This window comes from Rattus rattus, chromosome 7 (genome assembly GCF_011064425.1).
Source record: "Rattus rattus isolate New Zealand chromosome 7, Rrattus_CSIRO_v1, whole genome shotgun sequence".
Classification (NCBI taxonomy): Eukaryota; Metazoa; Chordata; class Mammalia; order Rodentia; family Muridae; genus Rattus; species Rattus rattus.
This window is the reverse complement of record NC_046160.1, coordinates 105,239,825-105,266,794: the sequence shown is the minus strand read 5'-3', so window position 1 is coordinate 105,266,794 and position 26,970 is coordinate 105,239,825.

Here is a 26,970-nt window from a genome sequence, read left to right as displayed (position 1 = left end):
GAAAATTAAGCTGCAACCAATTTGCAATAATAATGACAAAAATTATTCATATAATGATATGTTTTGGCATTTTAGTGATTTGTTTCATGAATTTTTTTTCATTGCACTTTTATAGTAATATGCTAAGTAAACACTCTCCACTCACTTGCCACCTACATTTAACTGGTAAAAATATAATAAAAATCTGAAATTTGTTTTTATTCAGGTATTGTCTGGAATTCCCTTGTGACATCCTTTCATTTGTAAGTGAGGTAAATGATCATATTTATTAAAAATCAACAAGAGCCCTCTTCCAGATAGAAGGACAACACTGCTTTAGCTCAAACTAAGGCAAGTCTAGCCATGGGGATTACCTTTGTATATAATTTATGTTTATGTTAAGTATATTGAAATAATAGAAATAATATTTTTGTTCTTATCTTTATATTTCCTTTGGGGTAAAAGTTGGAAGTGTATTTGCTAAGGATTTTCTAAGTTCTTTTTCTAATAATAAGGTCAAACATAATGAACAGTATTATTCTAAGTTTAAATATGTCCTTAAATAAACAAATGAGTAGTATTCTTAGTTTTCTTTAGACTATAGGGTTTAGTATACGTGCCACAGTTATAGACAAAATATCTCGGACTTGGAAGGCTGCAGGCCTGTCAAGTGGAAGGCATATAGGCAATCAGACATCTGTTTTCTTTCTTCCTTTTCCTTTGGTTCTTTCCTTTTGTCTTTGTTTTTTTGGTGTTTTATTTTTAATTGGTGTTTTAGTCAGGATTTCTATTCCTGTACAAAACATCATGACCAAGAAGCAAGTTGGGGAGGATAGGGTTCATTTAGCTTAGACTTTACACGTTGCTGCTCATCACCAAAGGAAGTCAGGAACTCAAGCAGGCCAGGAAGCAGGAGCTGCTGCAGAGGCCATGGAGGGATGTTACTTACTGGCTTGCTTCCCCTGGCTTATTAACTTTCTCTCTTTCTTTCTTTCTTTCTTTCTCTCTTTCTTTCTTTCTTTCTTTCTTTCTTTCTTTCTTTCTTCCTTCCTTCCTTCCTTCCTTCCTTCCTTCCTTCCTTCTTTCTCTCTTTCTTTCTTTAATGTGCACAAGTTAGATTTCTTTATTTCTTTTTTTTTTATTAGATATATATCTTTACTTACTTTCAAATGTTATTCCCTTTCCCGGTTTCTTGTCCATAAATTCCCATTCTGTCCCCTCCCCCATACAGATATTCTCCCCATTCATCCTGCTTACTGCCAACCCCATATTCTCCTGCACTGGGGGTCCAACCTTGGCAAGACCAAGGGCTTCCCCTTCCATTGGTGCCCCAACAAGGCTATTCTCTGCTTCATATGCAGTTGGAGCCCTGGGTCAGTCCATAGTTTTTTGGTAGTGGTTTAGTCCCTGGAAGCTCTGGTTGGTTGGCTTTGTTGTTCTTATGAGGTTGCAAGCTCCTTCAACTCTTTCAATCCTTCCTCTAATTCCCCTCAAGGGGGTCCTGTTCTCACTTTGGTGGTTTGCTGCTAGCATTGACCTCTATATTGGACATGCTCTGGATTTGTCTCTCAGGAGAGATCAATATCCGGTCCCTTTCAGCATGCATTCTTTTACTACATCAATCTTACCCAGTTTTGGTGGCTGTTATATATATGGGCCACATGTGGGGCAGGCTCTGAATAGCCATTCCTTCAGTCACTACTCTAAACTTTGCTTCCATATCCCCTCCTGTGTATATTTTTTTGCCTTTTTAAGAAAAAGTAGGAGAATCCACTTTTGGTCATCCTTCTTCTTGAGCTTCTTGTGGTCTGTGGATTGCATTTTCAGAAATTCGAGCTTTTGGGTAATATCCACTTATCAATGAGCGCATACCAAGTGTGTTTTTCTGTGATTGGGTTACCTCATTCAGGATGATATTTTCTATTTCATTCCATTTGCCTATGAATTTCATGAAGTCATTGTTTTTGATAGTTGAGTAATATTCCATTGTGTAGATGTACCACATTTTCTGTATCCATTCCTCTGTTGAAGGATATCTGGGTTCTTTCCAGCTTCTGGCTATTATAAATAAGGCTGCTATGAACATAGTGGAGCATGTGTCTTTTTTTCTATGTTGGAGCATCTTTTGGGTATATGCCCAGCTTTCTTATAGAATACAAGACTACCAGCCCAGGGACAGTACCACCCCCAAGTGGCCCTCCCACTCTTGATCACTAATTGAGAAAATGCCTTGTAGCTGGGTCTCCTGGAGGCATTTCTTCAAGGGAGGTTCCGTTCTCTGTGATAACTCCAGCTTGTGTCAAGTCGATACACAAAACCAACCGATTATTAATTTATTTATTTATATCCCAAATTCTGCTCCTTGACTCCCTTGTTACTGAGACCCTTTCCTAGACCCTGTCCGCCTATCCTCTGAGAGTGTGGGGTTCCTCTTGAGTATCTCCTCATCATGGCACATCAAGTCTTTACCAGATTAGGTGCAGACCTGTTGGTCAATGAATACCACAGTCAGGCCATAGCTTTAGGGAGAGCATCTTCTCCAGTTGTTAGTTGGCCTACATGGAGAATGAACTGCACACCTGCGACATATGTACCTGGGCCTCCTTCAAGCCCGTGTATTTTCTTTGGTTGGTGGCTCAGTTTTTGAGAGCTCCCTTAGGTCCAGGTTAGTTGATTCTGTCGGTGGAACTGTGGGGTTTCCATCCCCTTCAGGTCTTTCAATCTTTCCCCGAACTCTTCCTTAAGAGTCTCTGACCTCCATCCAATGTTTGGCTGTGGGTATCTGCATCTGTTACAGTTAATGTTGGATAGAGTCTCCCAGAGGACAGTTTTGCTAAGCTCTTGTCTGCAAGCATAACATTAATGACAATCAAATTTTTAATTGTAAAACAATGGATTTACTTTTAGAAGTTCAGGTGTGCCTTCCTTAAAAAATTTTATTCTCCTTTTATACAGAAAACAACGTTCTGATGGTATAAATAAAGGGATGACTGTACTGACTGTGAAAAAATTGACCAACATAATTAATAACACGATCATATGTAGAATTTTTAGACATAACATAATGACTTACCCCAGGTTTATTAAAACTACCATCACAGTAGTGTGACAGTTCAAACACTAATTTTGCTTCATTTTTATTCTTACATTCTAGAAAATAAGAGAGATGTTTTTACTGTGTTCTGTTTGTTTTGAGAAATGGTATCACTATGTAGATGACTGTTGTACATGAAAACACTATAGGAAAAAGAAAACTAAGATTATCAACTCTAAAAGTAAGGGCTTTTCTGACCCTGCCCTTGCTCTAAATTTTGCTACCAAATGACATTATTTTCAATCCATGTGACAGTTTTTTGTTTTAATTCATGCCAAAGTACAGACTACAACCTGATCTCTGAGTACAGAAATCAGCATTTGAATACACCATGCACAAAATACCTCCAACAATCAACCACCCATTTCTTAATTAATAAATGAACTAATTAATTAATTAACAGTTTAGAAAGAGTCACATGTAGGCCAAGCTGTCCTTGTCCCTTTTCTTACTCTATTAGGAACTTAGATCACATCCGGGAACTTCAGGCATGTATTGAAAAAGACTCTGCTGTCACATGGTACCAAATTCAATTTACATAACTAAAAATAAGCAAAACAATTTAGTATTTTTAAAAGAGTACATCAGTATTTCAAATAATATATGTTGTAAATTTTATTCCCCCTCGCATTATAGTCTTTATAAAATGTAATAATTTAGAATAATTATACATTATTTAACAATAAATATACTGATGGGTGTTTTTCTCTCAGAATATATGAAAATTAAAAGTGATCACAGCTCTAACATTTTATCCACAATAGTAAGCAAAACAAAGATTTTCTTAATTGACAGCTCCCATGCTTAGTTCAAATACACCAGCTATATTAAGTACAGTTTTTAATATTTTTTAATTAGAACCATTATCATGTCAGTGAACATAAACATTCTTTAGTGGTCTTTCTGGGCTGAAATAGGAGCATCCCTTCTGAGTTAAATTGGGTCGTATTACAGACAATACTTGCTTGGTGGGTCCTCACGGGGTTTGAGGACTCTAGTTTATGATTCTTAAATTAATGTCATTGAGAAAGGAAAATTTTTGAGTAATCACAATACATGCGATAAAACACCTGCACTGAGCCCGGGGTTGCACATCAGAGACGAGTGTGTGCATGGACTCGGCTGAGTTCTGGGCCCCCAGTCAAATCTCTTTTATCAGTTACAGGCATCAAACTCTTCGCTCACACTTTTCATCAATCTTAGTCACCTTGGAGACCCTCAGAGATCATTTACCAAAAATATGTGAGTTTTCATTTTCACACTGTTGGGATTCAAACATAATCCCCATCTATTGCATTTTAAAAACATTTCTGATGCCAATGTTAAAATGCTGGTGGCCAAAATCTCTTCTGGCTTGAATTTGATGTCCTGTATCCTGAAACCCTATAATCAGCACACTCAGGGGATTCACATGAGGTCTTATACATATGAGAAGCAGGAATCTAACCTCCATTTGGGTAGGTAAGTCTCAAGTTTTAGTCTTGGTTTTCTTGTGTTATTTAGAAAATTAGCTGCAAACTGGTTTTGTCAGTTCTAATTCCTAGTTCAAAGGAAACAACTGTATTAAGAAAAGTTGGTGCATATTATATATACATATAATGTATATCAGAGCATAAATGTGCTTATTAAATGGAAGTGCCACATGAAGGTAGGCTTGAGGAAATATTTATTGAATATCTGCCATTAAATTCCTACTCCCTTTTTGCAATCTCATACCAACTCACTGAGTAAATACTTCATCTCCGTGTAGGAGAGGAAATCTTGAATGTCAGTGAAAACAAAAGGCAGACTGAAGGCTTTGTGACTCTAAACTCATAGTATTTGTAGAACAGAAAAAGTAAAATCTAAACTCTTTAAGTATTATTGTAAAAACCTTGTATTTCAAGGTTTGCATAAAAAATACTAGAGATTGCTGTGGCTTAGACTTTTTGATTGATGACATGATAAGGAATTCTGTGGAGAGAGAAACATTTCCACTAACTCTGAAATACCTCTCTAACGTGAGTACAGATGTAGGTTAGTAGACATAGAGCAATGCTGGGTACGTTCAAAGCTGTCATTCACATCCCCGGGATTATACCAAATAGAAAATGATTGTGCGCCCCTGTAATCCCAGAAATTTAGTACGATAGAAGGATCTGGAGATCAGCGTCTTCGTTTTGGCCAGTTTGAGGCCAGACAGGAGTCACATGAAAGACTGCCTAAAAAAAAAAAAGAAGTTCGGGGCTCTCAATGGAAGATTCAGGGGAAGGGCTAAAGGAACAATATGAGATTGCAACCCCATAAAAGGAACAAGAGAATCAATTAACTGGACCCATCAGAGCTGCAGGGACTAAACCACCAACTAAAATGTGTACGTGGACCAGCCCATGGCTCCTGCCTCATATGTAACACAGGACTGCCTCATCTGGAGTCAGTGGGAGGGGTGGCACTTGTTTCTGTGGAGACGTGATGCCCCAGAGAAGGGGGATGCTAGAGGGGTGATGCCCGAGAGGATGAGTGGGTGGGGGAGCATCCTTTTAGAGGCAAAGGGAAAGAGGATGGGGTTGGGGATTCATGAAGGAGGGACTGGGAAAGTGGATAACATTTGAAATGTGAACAAATAAAATGATTTATAAATAATAATAAAAAGAAGAAAGAAAACATCTGACCCATATATGTGAAGACATGTTTCTCTATTTAGAACAGAGGTTCTTGATCCTCCTAATGCTGCGGTCTTTTAATATAGTTCTTCACGTTGTGGTGAACCCCAGTCATAAAATTGTTTCTATTACTAATTCATAATTACAATATTGCTGCTTTTTATTTTTTTATTGGACATTTATTTACATTTCAAATGATATTCCCTTTCCCAGTTTCCAGTCCATAACCCCCCTATCCTACCTCCTTCCACTTCTATAAGTGTGTTCTCCCTCCTTAGCCACCCTCCCTTCCTGCCTCCCCACCATGACATTCCCCTACACTGGGGGGTCCAGCCTTGGCAGGACCAAGGGCTTCTCCTCTCATTGGTGCCCAACAAGGCAACCCTCTGCTTTTGTAAATCATAATGTAAATATTTGCGTTTTATTACAGCCTTAGTTGACTTTCGTGAAAAGGTCTTCAGAATACTAATGGGTCTGGACCCACAGGTTGAGAACCTGGCTCAGCAATTGTCTCCTTCAGATTATTACTGCTGTAATGAAACACGAGAACAAAACAACGTGAGAAATGATTTATTAAAGCATTAGTCTTAAGCTTCCAAATCACTATTCACCATTGAAGGAAGTCTGAACACAACCTCCAACTTGGAAGAAACATGGAGGTAAGAACTGATACAGGGGTCATTTTTGAGTGCAGGTCACTAGCTGGATCTCTCTAGGTTTCCCCAGATCTGTTTTTAAAGAACCCAGAGCCTCCTGCTCAGGGACAGGACGACCCATAATGATCTGAGCCCGGCCCCATTAATCACTAGTTAAGAAAATGCCCTGCACGTTTCTCTACTCCTTGATCTCATGGAGGATTTTTTAAATTAATGTTCCTTCTTCTCAGATGACTTTCGCTTGCATCAAGTTGACATAAAACTCTCCAGAACGTAAGTCTTATTCTCTTGGTGTTCTCAGTCTTCCAGTATTTCTGCATGTTCTTCTGCAAAGTTCCCTTTAGCCCTGAGGTGAAGGAAGTGATAGAAGCATTCAACTTAGGAATGGATAATAATTGTCTCTCTCAGTACAGTTTTCAGATGTGGACCCTGTATTCCCTCTTCTCTACTACCAGAGTAATCTTCTTTGGTGATGGAGGAGCAAGACACTGATCAATGAGTACAGCAGACGTTTGTTAGAAACCATTTCATTTGCCTAGCAAGTGCAAGACCCGGGGTTCAGTCCCCAACTCAAAAAAAAAAAAAAAAAAAAAAAAAAGAAAGAAAAAGAAAAAAAAAAGAAAAGAAACCATTTCATTCCTATGTTCTTTTTTTAAAAAAAGGTTTATTTATTTTATGTGTACACTAGCTATCTTCATGCGCACCAAAAGAGGGCGTCAGATCTCATTACAGATGGTTGTGAGCCACCATTGGTTGCTGGGAATTGAACTCAGGACCTCTGGAAGAGCCGTCAGTGCTCTTAAACGCTGAGCCGTCTCTCCAGCCCCCTATGTTCTTTTAATAGAATGTGGGTATCTGATTTTCCTTACACCCCTTGCCTCTCTCGTCTCAGGTTCATGGCCCCCTGAACACCTTCAGGTATAGGTGCCATTTATTTGAGTGTGACATAAACTCAATTACACACTGGTTGTTTAGTTCCAAAAGCTTCTGCTTCTCTCGCACTAGCAGTTCTTGCAGGCAGGTACCATTGTAGATCCAAAGGTTGACAACCAGGTTGGTGTTTACTTTTCTTCTTTTGTCGTGTGCATTATGTCTTACTATCTTAAACACACATCAGTCTGGGTGAAGGATCTAAGTTGTCACTAGCTCAACTTTTCCATGTTCAATGAATTTTGAAGGTATGGTATTCTAAGCTAATATATGGTAGTCAGATTGTAAAGGGCAACCAATAGCTTGAGAAATAGTTTGGGAGTTCCCATGAGTCCCCTTTAGTCAATAAACCAAATAGAAATAACCCATTTCTGGAATGGGAGGCTTCATTTTTGAGGTTCTTTGTTTTTTAGTGCTTTATCAAGCCCTCTCTTCTTCCTTTCTTCCTTCCTTCCTTCCTTCCTTCCTTCCTTCCTTCCTTCCTTCCTTCCTCCTCCCCCCCTCTCTCCTTCTCTCTCTTTTCTCTTTTTCTTTCATTTCCAGAATGGAAGCTTCATTTTTAAGTTGTTTGTTTCTTAGTGCTTTGTCAAGTCCTCCCTCTTCCTTCCTTCCTTCCTTCCTTCCTTCCTTTCTTTCTTTCTTTCTTTCTTTCTTTCTTTCTTTCTTTCTTTCTTTCTTTCTTTCTTTTCCTCCTGCAGGTCCTTTGAGTATACATTGTGATTTCCAGCTTTGTGTTTTTATGGAATTTTATGTGTAAGGTTACATGTTTATTTGGATCAATATGTGCTTATAGAAAGTTTCTTTGGCCCATTTTCTTGTGTTTGCATGTTTTTGTCACATTCTGTTTTGTTTTATATTTTATCTAATTTTATTTTATTATCATCATTTTTTAAGGTGTGTGTTTGGGTCCTAAGGAGAGATAGAAAGAAAGAATATGGACTTTGGTGAGTGGACAATTGGGAAAGATCTGGGAGATGTTGCAGAAGTGGATACATGTTCAGAATATATTGTATTACAAAAACTTTTCAGTAATTAAAGAAAACAAACAAAAACACACACAAGAAAATAAATATTATAAGAACACTGATAGTTATAGAGCAGAAAGATACATTTTAAGGGATAGGAGGAGCTGTAACCTAGGATGTGAACAAGAGGAATACTGTGGTCAGATGGCAGCTCTCTATGTTTTAAGTGTGACAAAGGATCAATAGTGTGATCTGATCTGTGGTTTGGAGAAGAGGCTTCGAAGCAAAAGAGCAATAATTAGCACTTCAAGGCTTTGGCAAGAGATAATTATATTCTTGATAAATTGAAGTTATTACTTATCTGGTAAGAAAATGTGCTCTTTTGGGTAAGTGTCTGGACACTAAAATAACTTGCAGCAGAGGCAACACTTTTTAAGAACATGATTTTAATTTTAGATATTCATAGTAAGTTGCAAAAGATTTGGATATGAGGCACTTATTCTAAGAGATTCATAGTCCGTGTAACAGATAAGAAAATGTGCAATCATAAATGACGTCTTTGAAATGACAATGCAAATTTATCCACAAATTGATCACATTTACAAACTGTTTATTGTTGTAATTTGCAAATAAACAGCAGTGCCATAAATAGGAACCTATAACATAACATGGGAAATTCTCACGTGTCTTTTAATCTTGTTGAAAGCAAAGCAGACTATGGAATGAGGTGCTTGTCCCTTTTTATTTTATTTTAATTTCGTGTGTGTGTTTGTTTTTGTTTTTGTTTTTAAATTCTCTGTCTCAGACTGTCTGGTTGGACTGTCTAATTCAGTAACAAGAAGAAACTAAGAATCTAAAAACATTCTTCTTGACAAGAACAAAGAGGGAAACTATTTCTAACTGAAGTTTCTATTGTTTATCTGAGGCTATAAAAGTACCTGAAATGGGAAGATAAAGTATTAACTCATTCATAAAGAAAACGTTTTCTTTGCCTTGCCCAAATCTATGACAAAAATTTACAGCAAGATTGTTTCTAGGCTCCCCCAATCATTTCTGCTGGATAGCTGCAAATGCCTGATTTGATGGTGTACTTTTACTTAGAGATCTCACCAGAGGGGCATTCTCGTGCCCTGGACACATAATGAGAAACTCCTGATGTTCCTCTCAGCATGTTTTCCCCAGTCTGTGTCTCCAGTGTGTTAAGCACATTTCTTGTGATGATTCTACCTTATGATTGCTCCCTTAATTAGTTGACTCTAGATCTCTTCTTATTGTGATGATCACCTTATCTTATGATGTTCATCAAGTATCCTTGTGTCTGCTGCTTGCTTTGTGCTATTTAGCTTGCTTGCATACATAAAAGATTTATTCAATCGAACCAAAATGTGTACTTATCATATACCATTCTCCAGGCTGTAGAGAACATATAAATACCATTGTAGGTTCAAGGATTTCATAATAACCTTTCAAACATTATGCAAAAGAGAACCGATACAACATAAAAATGTTCCACTCCATACACTATTTTTTTTGTGGGGGGGAGCTTCTGTGGTGCTAAAATAGGAAAACAAACAGATGCATTCCTGTCCAAACATCTATGTTTGGTATTTTATGCCAATCACAGAATATTTCTAAAGATCTGCCCGGTGTGTCTCAAAAGACTGTGATGACCTTCCACATTGTACTGCATGCAGGACCATGAACTGAAACCTTTCAAGGCATGTTCAGTAAATACGTGGAGATTTCTTGGGTGGCCATATTTCTTTTATTTCTCCTGTTCCAGAAGGAAAGGAGGCTGACAAACCAGTGTCATAAAGGTAGTTAAGATCTACAAACTATAGCGGTCCTGCAAAAGAGAGAGCTCTCAAATATCAGCAACTCCTTGAGGCTCTTATCTAAGAAATGTGAAGATGGACAGATATGTCATCAGCATCATAGAAAATTTATAGAAGATAAGGGGGATTGTCATTCCTAACAACAGAGATGGCATAAGAAAGGATCTAAATAAGAAGCAGCACTTAGAGATGTTGAAGAAGTAGGTACCAGTGCTCAGAGTGAAGAATAAGAGTGAGAAATAAAAGTGTGTACCTAAATATGATGTGGTATAGTTAGGTCTTGGTCAGATCATACATCAAAAAGTAATACAGTACAATATATGGAGAATAACATCCAACTTATCCAAACAGGTAAAATTACAGAAGAGTAGATTCAACTATGGCTTGAGATATCAATTTTCCCCTATGCATTTTCTATATTATATACTTCTTTTGATCTTAATATAAAATACAAATGATAAGGTTTGGTCACTACATAAACTAATATAATAGCAGAGTCTATTATTTTCAAAAGGAGAAAATAAGTAGAAGAAGAAAAAGGGGAGAGAGAGAGAGAGAGAGAGAGAGAGAGAGAGAGAGAGAGAGAGAGAGATCCCAATTATCAGGGTAAAAAAAACTTTCATTTGCTGATTCATTTATTCTTTTATTAATTCTCTCTCTAATCTTCTTTTCTTCCTTCCTTCTCTCTTTACTTTCCTCCCACCCTCCCTCCTTCCTTCCCTCTGTCCTTCCTCCCTTCCTCCCTTCCTCCCTTCCTCCCTTCCTCCCTTCCTTCCTTCCTTCCTTCCTTCCTTCCTTCCCACCTTCCTCCTTCCTTCCTTCTCCACTATGCTGAATTATCTGTAATGTTTCTTTACTCTCTCCTACTGAAGGACAAAATAAATCCTGGGATGGCCGTCTGTCCATTCAGACCACTATTTTTTCATGGCTTTTTTCTCTCCCCATTTTTCAAAGCACTATTTGTTTAGCTGTACTTCAACTTAAGTAAACTGGTACATACAAATTTTTAATAAATTCATTTTCCCTTAGAGTATCATAAAATGACACCATTTTTCTTTTCTTTAGAAGACTTCCAATCCCTCCAATATACCTCTCTTTGCTCTTTTCTGAATTCATGGCCCATTTACTCTATCTATCTATCTATCTATCTATCTATCTATCTATCTATCTATCTATCTATCTATTTATTTCTCTGTGTTGTTTCATGACTATATCTATATATGAATAAATTACTTAATATAATTGGTTCTGTCTGTATAGTGTTACTTGTAGATATATTTTCAGAACTGATTGTTTAGCATTGGACATCCAGTTGATGAGTTCTTAGAGAAGACCATTTCACCCACTTGCAGAATTCTTCAGTTCCTCTTTTGCCTAATATATTTTCTGATTTTTTTTCTTTGTGGTTTAACTCGAGTTTAAATGTGTTCCATTCTCCAATTTCATGTTGGTAATAAGAAGAAAAAAAAGTACATGACATTTTCTGTTTACTTTAGTACCTGTCTAGCTAGGGTGTCCTTGCTAGGTGAAGAGGTACCATGACTAAGGCAATTCTTTCCTTTTTTAAATAATGCAACAAATGTAATATTATATACATTGGAATTAGTACCATTTAATGAAATAGAATTTCAGTCAGTTCACTGTAAAATAGTTTATTATTGGTAGTAAACAGATTTCTTAAAATTTTTTATTGGCTGTATTTATTTACATTTCAAATGTGATCTTCTTTCTCAGTTCTCCATCCATAAACCCACTTTCCCATCCCCCTCCCTTCTTTGAGGGTGTCTCCTCTCTCCCCCACCAACCACCCAACCCTTGCCACCTCCTTGCTCTGACATTCCCCTACACTGAGGGGATGTGTTCTAGCCTTGGCAAGACCAAGGGCTTCTCCTCCCATTGATGCCCAACAAGGCCACCCTCTGCTACATATGTAGCTGGAGCCATGGGTCTGTCCATGGGTATCCTTTGGGTAGTAGTTTAATCCCTAGGAGCTTTGGTTGGTTGGTATTGTTGTTCTTATGGGGTTGCAAGCCCCTTCTGCTCCTTCAATCCTTTCTCTAACTCCTCCAATGGTTTGCTGCTCTCATTCATCTCTGTATTTGTCATGTTCCGGCAGAGCCTCTCAGGAGACAGCTATATCAGGCTCCTGTCAGCATGCACTTCTTGGCATCAGCAATATTGTCTGGGTTTGGTGGCTGTATGTATATGGGATGGATCCCCAGATGGGGCAGCTCTGAATGGCCATTCCTTCTTCAGTCTGCTCCAAGGTTTGTCTCTGTATCTTCTCCTATGAATATTTTTGTTCCTCCCTTCAAGAAGGACTGAATGATTTATACTTTGGTTGTTGACCAAGGCAATTCTTATTAAAGACATTTAATTGAGCCTGGCTTACAGTTTCACAGCTTCAGTCAGTTATCATCATGGTGGATAGCATGGCAGCTCTGAGGCAAACATGGTGCTGGAGAACAAGTTGTGAATTCTCCTTCTTGATGTGGAAGGCAGCCAGGAAAAGGATCTCTCTTCTATGCTGATGAACACTAGAAGTCAAAGACATACTTCTTTCATCAAGGCTACAATTATTCCAACGAGGCCACACTTCCTAATAGTGCTACTTCCTATGGGTCCAGAATAATCAAAACACCCCATAGTGTCTGACTGATACTAAGAAAATTAAGCATTTTTTTGTGCACAAAATGAGTACATGCTCACTGTAATTGCTAGTCTAACTGATATCCTGATTGATACATTCTCTTAATGACTATACCTGAGTCTGTATTAATAACACAATTCTTAGACTGAGACATCACAATATATGTTCTCAGTAATGTCTTTCTCTGCCGAGATGGATACTACTTTTTTTTTTTTTATTAACTTGAGTATTTCTTATATACATTTTGAAAGTGTTATTCCCTTTCCTGTTTCCGGGCAAACATTCCTTCCTCCCCCTTCCTTATGGGTGTTCCCTCCCCACCCTCCCCCATTGCCGCCCTCCCCGACAGTCTAGTTCACTGGGGGTTCAGTCTTAGCAGGACCCAGGGCTTTCCTTCCACTGGTGCTCTTACTAGGATATTCATTGCTACCTATGAGGTCAGAGTCCAGGGTCAGTCCATGTATAGTCTTTAGGTAGTAGCTTAGTCCCTGGAAGCTCTGGTTGCTTGCCATTGTTGTACATATGGGGTCTCAATCCCCTTCAAGCTCTTCCAGTTCTTTCTCTGATTCCTTCAACGGGGTCCTATTCTCAGTTCAGTGGTTTGCTGCTGGCATTCGCCTCTGTATTTGCTGTATTCTGGCTGTGTCTCTCAGGAGAGATCTACATCCGCTCCTGTCGGTCTGCCCTTCTTTTGCTTCATCCATCTTGTCTAATTGGGTGGCTGTATATGTATGGGCCACATGTGGGGGCAGGCTCTGAATGGGTGTTCCTTCAGTCTCTGTTTTAATCTTTGCCTCTCTCTTCCCTGCCAAGGGTATTCTTGTTCCCCTTTTAAAGAAGGAGTGAAGCATTCACATTTTTGATCATCCGTCTTGAGTTTCATTTGTTCTAGGGATCTAGGGTAATTCAAGCATTTGGGCTAATAGCCACTTATCAATGAGTGCATACCATGTATGTCTTTCTGTGATTGGGTTAGCTCACTCTGGATGATATTTTCCAGTTCCAACCATTTGCCTACAAATTTCATAAACTCGTTGTTTTTGATAGCTGAGTAATATTCCATTGTGTAGATGTACCACATTTTCTGTATCCATTCCTCTGTTGAAGGGCATCTGGTTCTTTCAGCTTCTGGCTATTATAAATAAGGCTACATGAACATAGTGGAGCACGTGTCTTTTTTATATGTTGGGGCATCTTTTGGGTATATGCCCAAGAGAGGTATAGCTGGATCCTCAGGCAGTTCAATGTCCAATTTTCTGAGGAACCTCCAGACTGATTTCCAGAATGGTTGTACCAGTCTGCAACCCCACCAACAATGGAGGAGTGTTCCTCTTTCTCCAGCATCCTCGCCAGCATTTGCTGATACTACTTTTTTTTTTTAAAGAGGGCTAAACTTAAGTTTCTTCAAGAATGAAAATATACTTGCTTCATGTATTCCCAGACAGACTCAACAACAGATCTTTCTGATCAGTTAAGAATCACCAACTATTACCTCCATCCATAAATAATAACATAGCTATAACTGTAGATTCTTGAATATAATATTTTCCTGAATGTCTTCATATCTCCTGTTCTCAGGGTTGAGTTTCCAAGAATAGTTTCTCATCGAGCTCCCACAGTTATAATGGAAATTCAAGTCACTTTGCTGCTTGAATACCTACTCAGGCTCCTCTTAATAAATGCAGCTGTTATTTCTAAGCCAGTTGTTGTAATTATATTTTTGTTGGCTTTCTTCATTATATTTCTTCTCCAGATGGTGCACAATTTGGGTTTTGGCATCCTTCCTAATATCAAGATATAGGAATATTACACCATCTACTTGAAAAACAAATCTCAATTGGTTTCTTATTTGCCAATGGCCAGAACCTTAAAAGCCCTCATCACAGGACTTCATATCTCAGTGATTATATTATGGATGAGAAGCCCATGGGAGACTGTGTCTCTCACTGAAGTTTGAACAGCATTCTGATTCGACTCTGGTATCATGGATTAGATAAGGACATCAGTACTTCTCTTCCAAAACTTTGCTGAATTGAGACTCGGGATTTACCTGACTCATGACAACACCAACTGCAATGTGAGATTTTGCTTCTCCAGATGGTGCTTGTTAGAAAACAAGCAAGAATAGTGTGGTGGAGACTTTGAAGGGCTTGCTGTATAATTCTAGAGTACATCTCTTCAATTTAAAGATTGTTTATTTCTATATTAATTTTATAAAGAGAAAAAAACATTTTGTTTACATCAATTATCTGTGAGTTAATTGCCTTTAAAAAATAGGAAAAAAATCAGCACTCATCTTATATTTCCTTTGAGAACACAATGCCAAAATTACTTATTTCCTCTAACCATGTACAATAGTGTCTGACTTAAATTTTTTTCCACAAACGTTGAATATAATAATTATTAGCTGTAGTGGCAGGAGTGTGCATCAATTTCATATACTATGTTATTAACTATAGACACGAAATTACTTACTGTTTATATATAATTAGTGGAGTTTGCCAGGGGTGATTATCTTCCCACCTCTCTTTTAAAGAAAATGAATACTGAGAACCACCATATGTAGCCTTTTTAAAAAAAATGGTCAGTAAATTTAACATACTCCATAAGCAGAAATTTTAACAGCTTAAGCATTACATTGGGAAGGCACTTCAAATCCTAAAAATTTGACAGTGAATAGGTAATTTAAAAATAAGTAGAAGTACTTGGCAAGGAATAAAAACTATGAATATATGGGGAGGAGTAAGAATTCTCACATGGTTTCCTGGGGAGTGGCTGGTGGAAACTATAATGGAAAGATTTCTTGTCATTGCTAATACCATTCTAACACATCATAATTTTGCATCAGAAGTAGCTGCCTTCATGCCTGGGGGCAACTTTCAGTCACACAAAATATGTCTCTGTTTGAAATGTAACATGGGTAGATGGCTGTATCATTTCGTGTAGTAGACACTACTGGAGATTGTCACAGAGAAAACAGAAGTATTCACCCTAGACCTGTCTTCCACATGGCACCCTACTGCTTTCCAATTATCTTCTTCATCTAGTGAGGTGGTAATTTATCATTATATAGGATGAATTGATTTTAAAAATTAATATGAAAGGGAATAAGAAGTATATAAAACTAAATGACTATACACTTCTCAAGTTAAAAACATTAAATAATCAATTTTTTTGTAACTTCACTAATGTTGAAGACAACACAAACAAAGAGGCAAAAACTATAACATTCCCACTTTACTAGGACCTTGGCATTACATTAAAAAGTTTTTCCAAGCATTTATATCAGAAATCCAATGTAAACAGTTTCTGAGCTGAATCAGAACCAATAGACAGATCAAACGCAATCCAAAGTAATAGAAGATGCACTCAGAATATTATCTTGACATAGACATTTGGCCATCCTGACTGCATACAGATATATTAATATGATTTAGCTTTAAAGGAAAGCTCAATTATCTGGAAGAATGTGGGTATCTTCATAGAACACAATGCCAAATGGAATATTTCAGCCACAAAATGTCAAGTATAATATGAGCCCATTCATGTGTACATTCTAAAATCTCCGATTAAAAATATATATCAGTATTTTTCAAGGGTTGTACCTTGGTAGAAATATGGAGATGTCAATCAAAGAGTCAAACAATAAACTATGAGAGGAGAAGCTTTGCGAAATATGAAGTGCAGTGATGATGGATATGCTCCTTTGATTTGGATGATCATTGAATAACATTTCATCTCAATCTTTATTAGTTCAAAAAAGATTGATTCAAAGGAATAAACGATTGCCTCACAGATCAGCATTACTTATTATGAATTTATTTCAAAGGTTTTCTCTCAGTTTCTCTCATGCCATTCTGTCTTGTCTCTGTCTCAGTCTCTCAGTCTCCTTCTCTGTGCCCCCCTCTCTCTGCCTCTCTCTGTCTCTCTTTCTTTGTATGTGTGTGTGTGTGTGTATGTGTGTGTGTGTGTGTGTGTGTGTTTTCATATATATGTATATATGACTCCATAGGCATTGGTGAAACTTTAATTTTTCTTATTTTCCAAACAAAACAATATCTAATTTTAACATAATAACTCACAACTTTTAATGTAATAATTTATACTGGCCTGTGTTTAAAATGAACTGTATTTGGAATCATACCTACTGTTCTTTTTCTCTGCTTATATCTTTCAAGGTCATCCATAATATAGTATGAAGTTTTAATTTGTTCATTCACATTATTGTATAGAAGTACATTTTTATCCATACTACTCTATGTTGATATATGCGTAGAATCCAGTTGTCTCCAATGCCATGAGGAGGAACCATGGTCAAAGCAGCTCTTATAAAGGCAAACATTTACTTTGGGCACACTTACAGATTTAGAGGTTGAGTCCACTATCATCATAGCAGGAAGCATGGCAGCGTGCAGGCAGATTTGGTGCTGGAGAAGGAGCTGAGAGGTTCTGCATCTTGATTCAAAGGCAGTCAGGCAAGATTGGCATCCTCAGGCAGCTAGGAGGCAGTTCTCAAAGTCCACTCTCACAGTGACACACTTCATCCAACAAGGTCACATCTACTACAACAAGGTCACATCTCCTTAGAGTGCCACTCCCTGGGACAAACGTACTCAAACAACCACTTTCTGTGCCCTGCTGCCCTTTTAATTCTTGATACATACATTTTGTTTTTTCCTTTCCAAATTTGCTATGTTTGACCAAAACACTCCTCATAACAAAGTCTAAACTTGGTTGTTTTGAGATTTTTCTCTGTCAATGCAACTAATTTGATGAATCTCTTCACATTAGCCTTAGTCAGATTCAATGGGGAAAAAAGTCACATTCTTCACCAAAATATTGTCAGAATGATCTCCAGGCAACATACTAAATTTTCCCTCTTCTGGAACTTCTAAAGCAAGGGCTACACAGCTCAAATCATCCCCAGCATCAATATCTCTTATATTCCTACTAAGATGGTTCCTTAAGTCCCACTTAAAGCATCCTATTGCTTTCCACATCCAAAGTCCCCAGACTCACATTCTCCTAAACAGAAACATGGTCGGGCTTATCACAGCAATACTCCAGACCCTGGTACTAACTTCTTTATAATCTGGGATGCTGAAGAAGTAGATGTAATTGCAAGGAAGTGCAAACAGGCAAAGTAAAAGGCAGCCTTCCTTTTTTCATTGCCCTCATGTAGTCCTCTAGCAGAAGATATGGCCAGATTAAAGCTGTTCTTTATTTGGAAATTGCTCTGTTCCAGGCTGGCCTTGAATTCAGAGATATGCTTGCCTCTGTCTCCTGGGATTAAAAGTGTGCATCACCTTGCCTAGGCCAAATTTTTCATGGCCATTATGCCTCAAGTTCGGGGTCAAAAGCCTGTGTCTTCCAGCCTCAAGATCTGGATCATAGGTGTGACTTCCATCTGTATTGTTGTTCATTCCAGACTTAGTCAAGGTGACAACTGGGAATAGCCATCACACCAGTGGAACCTCATTTTATATATCACTCATGCCTGCGAGTAAACATTTCCATGAATTGTATTTGTTACACATAGAAGTTTTTCTTCTCTTTCACATGTCCTATAAACTGATTTTTAATAAGGGATGCCATTCTGTGGTTTGGCAGTGAAGTGGTTTGGGGGCTCAAAATGTGAGATTATTCTCTATTGACTGGCAAACTCTGAGACAGGGACAGTGGCTATTATGTTGAAGCTCCAAGACGGTTTGACTTGGCAATCATGAGATGAGCAAATATTTTAAGAAGTGAATGCAAGATTAGTTATATTGAAACAGATAATTATGGCAGTTAAATAAGAAAGTTTTGGAAGGGAAAACAAATAAGGTCACAACTGCAGCTGCCTAGAGAACAAAGTTTGAATATCTGTATGTATAGCAGTTATCAGAGCAAAGTAGAATAGGTGGTAGCTTTACAATTCTTATGAGATGATATACTGGCTCTATCAACGGGTGGACATAGTCCGGGTGAAGGCATGAATAAAAGAAAGGGGAGAGAGTCATGGCTTCTGGATAGTATCACATGGATTACTACATAGTAGTGAGATCTAAAAGCTGATATATGTATATAAAATTTCGAAGTTGTGCTGAGAATGTAATTCCACTAAGACCTGGCTGTTATTCATGACATAAGGGTACAGGTGGTTGATGTTGATAATTTCATAACCTAAGAGGTGAAGGCAAGAGAAATAGAAGAACCTGGTCATCCATATCAATATAATTTATATTCCGGATTCTTTTCTCAGAAATCACACATGCTCTGAAATGACCTGAAAATGTCTGTTGAATGAGAAGTAGTCTAAGAAATCACAGAAGGTCAACATTTGCATGGTGGCAAATGAAGAGGTTCATAGGAAGCATGGTGTGTGAGGAAAGTATGTGGAAAAAACTATGCTAAAAACATATAAAAATTTAGGACTTGCTGAAGGACAGAATGCCGTCCTTCACTTACACTTGACAGTTAGGGAGGTGCTTGCTGATTTTTGTGACCTGTGTTGTCTTGTAGAGGCAGACTCCACATTAAAGGTTGAAATTGGAGAATGATTTAGTGGAGTACAGAAAGTCAGGAGTTTGCATGAGAAACAAGGGATCAAAGAGGTATATGTAGGAGAAGATACGGGATTAAAAATAGATGGCTCTTTTATTCATTACTTTTTGTTTTAGAACCTGAGAATACAAAATATTGAAATCAATTTAAAAATATCATAGACCAAGTGCACAAGGATATACATGTCTTATGACAATAGTGGAAGGGTAGATAAACAGTCTGTAAGAAGCTTAATACTGCTGAGGTGGTTTCATTTTCCAGTGCCCATCAAGCTAATAGTTATATAGATCTATAACGATAATATTAATGGCATATAAAACTGAATGAGCAAGTCCCCAGGCTGGGGTAGTGCAGCTTACTATATATACTCCATATACTTGGGAGATCCTCATTTGATTGCAAAGGGCTTACTCAACTTAGGGATTGAAAGTGGCCTCACAACCCTATAAACAAATCAGCTAAGTAAGTAATCAAGACTAAAGAGCTGAACCTGGGTTTAATCCCTGATCAGAGTAGGACTACAGTCTCTGCTTTTTCAACTACTCCAATACCCCTGAATGTAAACTTAAATTTGTCATCATCTTGATAAAAATGCTTCTCTGCTAAAAGCAGTAAAACTAATTGTCTAATGCATCTGCTTTCATGTCTTGTGAGTAAAGTATGATGCTAAATGTCCTTTGATACGGAACAGTTCCTTTGTTTGACTATACCATCTATAAGAAAGGGTTTATTGGATTTCTTTCTGAGCTTTCCATATCATTAGTTCTTAGAGTGTACGTCATGATCGCCCACTTACGGTGGCTAACAAAGAATGCAATTATCTTAAAGATTAAAAAAAGAAGAAAAAACCCAATGCATCATTTTTGAGTATTCTGTGTTAAAATATCTATATTTTATGTAGAACATTTTAAATATCACAGCAGCCTCTCCACTAACAATCTGGAAGTGAGAAGAGAGACTGTAAATATATGGATCACAGCATTAGAGATATTGGTCTCTGACCCAGGAAGATCATACACGGTGGGATGAATAGCCCTTCTTTGAATTTATACATATACACTTAGGGAAGCTTACAGGACCAAATACACATTTTCTGAGAAATAGAATATTAAGGAAATATAAACTGAATATGAATATTGACAATTTTATTGAGTAGCAGAAGCAACTTGTGGTACTACTGAGACCTAAGATGTGATGAGGGGTATGGCTTCTCACACATAAATCTTATGTTGTAGTCTTGTGTCACCCTGTCAGCTGGCACATTTTAGTTTTCTTAGGGATGATGGTCCTTGATTTCAGAAGAATGAAGCTTATCTGGTAAGATATTTTTCACCTGTTGTTATTTTGCTTTTCTTGAATTAACAAGATCATATTCCCACATATCACTTTGAATTTTAAAGTTACACAGACTGAAGTCTTGCCTGTCCCTACATTAATGTGTCATTTGTTTAAACAATATTTTGATTCTTTGGGTAATTTATTTAACAATGGCTGATCAGTGATACTCTTTTTTCAATAATTATTTTATTTATTTACATTTCAAACATTGTCTCCCTTCCCGGTGCTACTCCATGAACCCACATCCACTCTCCCTCCCTTTAACCTCTAATACATTTCTGAAACAAACAGGTTGAGATTGTCGTTTGTGAATTCTACATTCTCCTTGGGGATAAGCTTTAAACAAGAAGGTGGATGCTCACAGCCAACCACTGGGCTGAGAATGGGGTCTCCAATGAAGGAATTAGAGAAAGGACTGAGGTAGCTGAGGGGGTTTGCAACCCCATAGGAAGAACAACAATATTAACCAACTAGACACCCCAGAGCTCCCAGGGACTAAACCACCAACCAAAGGTACACATGGAACTATCCATGCCTCCAGCTGCATATGTAACAGAGCCTTGTCTTGTAGAGCATCAATGGGAGGAGAGGCCCTTGGCCCTGTGAAAGCTTGATGCCCCAGTGTAGGGGAATGCCAGGGCAGGGAGGCAGAAGGGAGTGTTTGAGTGGGTGGGGGAGCACCCTCATGGAGGCAGGGGGTGGAAGATGTAATTTTTGGGGAAGGTTTCCAGAGAGGAAACCTGGAAAGAGGATAACATTTGAAATGTAAAAAGGAAGATAACAATTTAATAGAAAATAAAAATTAAAAAGAATATATTTTATATTAAAAGTTATAATCAATGTAGCAACACAAAATCGGTGCAAAGAAAAGTACAGTGAGACTGGGATGCTAATGTTGTTATGAAATATCTCCTTCAAGCTTATGGCATTTGGAACAAAATTTAAAGCAGAGGCTAAATAGAACAATTTAATGCAATATATGATGCAAAATTTGGGAATCACATATTTAATGAAATCAGACAATATGCTTCCTGACGTTATAGAGGAAACACAAAGGAGGTTTTGATTCTATATTGATTATTTCCTAATATAATGAATGGAATCATGGGGTATCATTTGAATACAGAAGAATGGGAATTTTATATTAGAACAAATCAAATAAAGGAACTGACCTTGTAGGCAGAGTGCGTCTTTAATGAAAGATGCTATTTTCCCATCATCTCAAAAACAAACAAATTGAGATGGGAAGTGAGAGTCAGATCAGCCGCAAAGGTCAGATCACATAGAGCACTTTATTAGTTATTGGCTTTCCTTGTGATATAGAATGCTACTTCAATGTTATTAAAGTATATTTGCCATAAGTTACTATTCGGAAGCAGAGGTAAACAGAGACGATTTACCGTTCTGTGGACTACATACACACCTTTGCAAAGACGTGTTATGTGGTATTTACTTTTGTGGGAGAAATTTGTGTTTATATGCGTTTTATGTCAGTTTCATATTATGTATACTATCCAAGGTTGTCTAGAGTAACACAAGCTCTCTTATATGCTAGTGTCTGGGTGGTACAACCATGCTTGGATGACGACAGAGAACCTGAGACTTTGGACATTCTCAGTCCATCGGGTTGGATGTCCCAACAGTACTAGTCTGGTGTAGAAGTATTACAGGATTCTTGGCAATTTTCTGGAAACCAGAAGAAGCTGAATCTAACACCGATAAAGGAGGACAGTAGTGGCAGCTGCTGAATATATAATCTTGCCAGCAAGAAAAAAGGAAAGCAGTCAAAAAGCAAAGTTCCCTTCCTCCATCTTCTTTATGTCTCCATTACCTCTGGAAAGAGTTTCTCACATGGAAAGTGATTCCTTCCAGTTCAAATAAGCTGGTTCCAGGAAAGCCCTCATGTAAAATGTTTGCAAATCAACTTGCCTTTTAGTTGATTCCATAGCTACTTGAATTGACAACCAAGATCAGATATCACAGTGTCAAATGAATATATGGGATAAAATATTCTATATCAGCTTTCCTGGTAATGTAAATGCTGAGCAATCATCCAATAAGCTCTTTTTCGCTTGTTTAGATGCACTTTTCATGAAATGCTGAGCTCATTTCTTGAAACATTGATGTCTTGTAGCCTTACTAGGGAAGCTTGGCCTGTATATGGAAGTCAAAAACACATGGTTCTTATAAAACACATTTTCAGTATTCAGTTTTAAATTATGGCTAAATGCATGAATTCATTTCCCTTGAGTTAATAGCCTCACAGCTTCGTCAAACCCTTTATTGGAATTAAAATGTCAGGAGAGCGCTGAGATGTTTGCGCTGAAAGTTTATTTCTATTAAGAACTGCTCAATGCTCATGTTTCCCAAGGATTATTGCTGAAACTTCATGGTTCATAAAAATGAGGAGAGGATTTAAGAATTAAAATAATTCTTTTCCGGCTAACATATGCTGTGCACCATAGTCCAGCTCTATGTACATTAATTATTCTTCTATAATTTGCATATCCATACAATTTTTAAGTAAATAGTGTGAGGATTATGATGAAATTTAAATGTTATTTTGAGGGAATACCTAGTGACTCCTAAACTGTACAAGTTTTAAAATAAATGCCTTGCATGTTTGCAAAAGGAAACAAATGATTTTCTTTCTCTAACAATTTTATGATGTGAAGATATTATGAACACTAATATCTGTGTAAACTTTTACTTCTATATAAAAAAACTATAGAGATAAAAATTGGAAGCAAAATGGTTCAACATATAAACAACATTTTCTGTAAATATGGAGGACACGTGTCTGATTCTAATGCATAAGAGTAAAATCATGGTGGAAAACAATGGCCAGTTCTCCCACATTGTCCTCTGACCAGCATGTACATTATAACACATATAATCACACACACACACACACACACACACACACACGCATGCACGCACACACACGCATGCACACACACATGCACACATGCACACGCGCAAGCACAAGCACGCACACATGCGCACACACATGTACATATGAAATAAACGAATCAATGAATTTGTACATGAATAGAACATGAAATTTGCCTTTAGTATCTTTAACATAAGTTGAAGCTTTCATTGTCACTCTCTCTGGACACCTCAAAGTTCATTAATTCTTCTGCTCAGTGTAATTTTGTAAAGGATTTGAAAATGTAAACCGTTGGCCATTCAGAAACCAAAATGTTCTTTCCTATTTTCAGTTGTCTTTTTTTCTAGAGAAAACTATCTTTGCCCAAATGTTCTAGCTCGTCTATATTCAACATTTCTTTGCATTCTTCTTCTTAGATCCTGGGAGGATTTATATCTGATGAGAGATGTTGATAAATGTTGGTTCAATGCAATTTTTCTGGTGAAAACAATTTGGTAAACCTGGTTCACACAAGTATTTACAGTTACGAAGAATGTTTCCTCAAGCATTTCAACGTACATATATACTCATTGATCCACTATACCAACCACCACCGCTTACAAAAGCATAGATACTCAAGGCACGTAAAGTAATAAAGTTTCTTTTGAAAAGTACATACTTAGCACGCCTTGTGAGTAAGAAAACTGATAAATGATTCCAAAACCAAACAGATCACTGGTAACACTGGTTGTAATTTTCTGAGTAAAATGTAATTTAATGATGGGCAAGTCCTGACATTTACCTATATTGCTCAAAGATTAATTTGTGGGTTATCTGAAATAGACGTGTGCTGAATAAAATGAAAAATATCATTTAAATATTAGTAATATCAACAGTATATAATGAGGAAGTCCACGAGTCAGTTCTTTCATGCAGATTGGTTGAGAGGCCCTTTATGCCAAAGATTCCTCAACTGGTTGAAGATTCAAGAGCTATTGTATCGAATCACTGTCTTAGCTAAGCCAGTGCCTTTACTACTAGAATAAAAGACTTTACTACTTTACTACTATATTTAGAAGGCAAACTAACAAGAAATGACTACAATTTTCTATCCATTTTACTTTTTTCCTTGTGCATATGTGAGGGTTATAGAATATCTGTGTGGTTGCAAGTGTCTCTATGCCTATGGTATCAATTCCATATGCATGTGTTTATATGTGAGGGCCAGAGAACGATCATAATTTCTTTTGTCTTCAAGCTTTATCCATCATGCTTTTGGAGACATGTTTCTCACTGGAATGTGGGACTCAATACTTAGGCTAGACTGGTTTGCCAGCAAGCCTCAGTTTACCAATCTGTCTGGATTTCTACATGATTGGTCTGACTAAAACCAGCTTCTTATGCCTGCACACTAAGCACTTTGCCTTCTGGGGAGTCTTTCAATCCCTATTGACTTGGCCAGTTTTTATGCAATGCTCTGAGTGTCTGAGCAACATGGATATGTATCATAGTCACAGCTATTATCAATGAGGACAGCAGGGCATGGTGAGGCTATCTACAGCACAAGGCATGGACTGACACACCTGTGGTTCTGAATTACATTTGAAAAGGTATTATTTAATTTCATAGTTATGATGTATTTATCTTTGATAACAACAGAAGCAGTATTTGGATTCTTTGGCCTCTGATGAAATGTTTGTTACTTTGTTTCAGGATAGAAATATGCTGTTTTTATTTTTTAACATTTTTGAAAACTTTATTATAAATTACCAAATTTCTTTATAGTAATAATTTTTAATTTTTTAAAAATATTTTAAATTTTTCACTTTTTAAAAATTATTAGATATATTTGTTTACTTACATTTCAAATGTTATTCACTTTCCTGGTTTCCTGTCCATAAGTCCCCATCCACTCCCACTCCCCCACACAGGTGTTTCCCCCCTATCCCTCTTACCGTCCCCCTGACAGTCCCCTGCACTGGGGGTCTAACCTTGGGAGGACCAAGGGCTTCCCCTTCCACTGGTTCCTCAACAGGGCTAGTATCTGCTACATATGCAGTTGGAGCCCTGGGTCAGTCCATGTATAGTCTTTCGGTAGTGGTTTAGTCTCTGGAAGCTCTGGTTGGTTGGCATTGTTGTTCTTATGGGGTTGCAAGCTCCTTCAGCTCTTTCAGTCCTTCCTCTAATTCCCCCCAAGGGGGTCCTGTTCTCATTTCGATGGTTTGCTGCTAGCATTGACCTCTGTATTGGACATGCTCTGGATGTTACTTCATCTGTTGATACATTTTTTAGTATCATAAAATTTAGAATAATGAACTAAATGAAAACTTTTGTGGGAACTCTCTGACACAGAATAAGAATTGATAAAAGGTTATCTAAACATCTCCAATTATCCTGTACGTTGCCACTGGTAGACAGAGGTTGGGTTTAAATTCTAGGGAAAAAAGAAGAGCCAAATTTGTTGTCTTACGCATGACCATGACTGTCCTTTCTTGCCCTTGAATGAATTGATTCAATAGAACAAGAAATGGAAAAACACACATGCTCCTTACATGCATCAACAGATCTGAAAAACAAGGCAGACATGAACAAACATGGTAGCATTAGTGTACAGTTACAAAAAGCAGCATATATCCTTTGAATTTGTAAAGGAACTCCAGCTCTGGGATTCATCCTCCCAATATAACATTTTTATATAGTTTATATGACAGGAAAAAGTTAAGCAAGAATCAATACTACTTAGGACTTCAAGCTAGTTAGTTGAAGGTGACCATTTTATAGGTGCATTTTATTCTCATCCTTTTCTTGGGTGTATTGGGAAGGTATTTCGGTGCAGTGCTGGCATTTAGCTGTAGTCACAATGAATTGCAGCCATGATTGCAATTGTTTTGTGATGCCTGTGGTGTCATTACCAAGACGTGATTACCAATTGCTATATGAAATTAGTTATGCATGAAATGAATGGGAAGCATAAATACTAGAAGGGAGAGTCTGAGCGCAGACTTCATCCTCATTGTCTTCCAGATCCACTGATGCTTATGCATAATGCGCTCATAAAACTTTAATTTATTTCAGAGTCAGAGGACTAGAAGGGATCTTTAAAGGTCATCTAGGACAACCCTCAGCTTCCAGGCCCTTGAGCAAACCTAAAATGATAACTGATGAACCTTTTTCTCAGGAGCAAATTAAAAATATTTCATGGACTATACTTAGAAATGAGTCAAGTTGTGATAGTAAGAATTTCTCCTGTCATGCTGCACACTATTCACCAATGAGCACAATATAGTTTTATATGTATTATACATTAAATTAATGTACGGATATATTTAACTCTATTTTACATATTTAATGTAAGAACATTTATTGTGGTAAAACTTGCAGTTTTATAGGGTAATTAAATGTATGGAATTTTTCATTTTAAGAATGTCATATCAAAATAATTTCTCAGTAAATTGTGTGATTT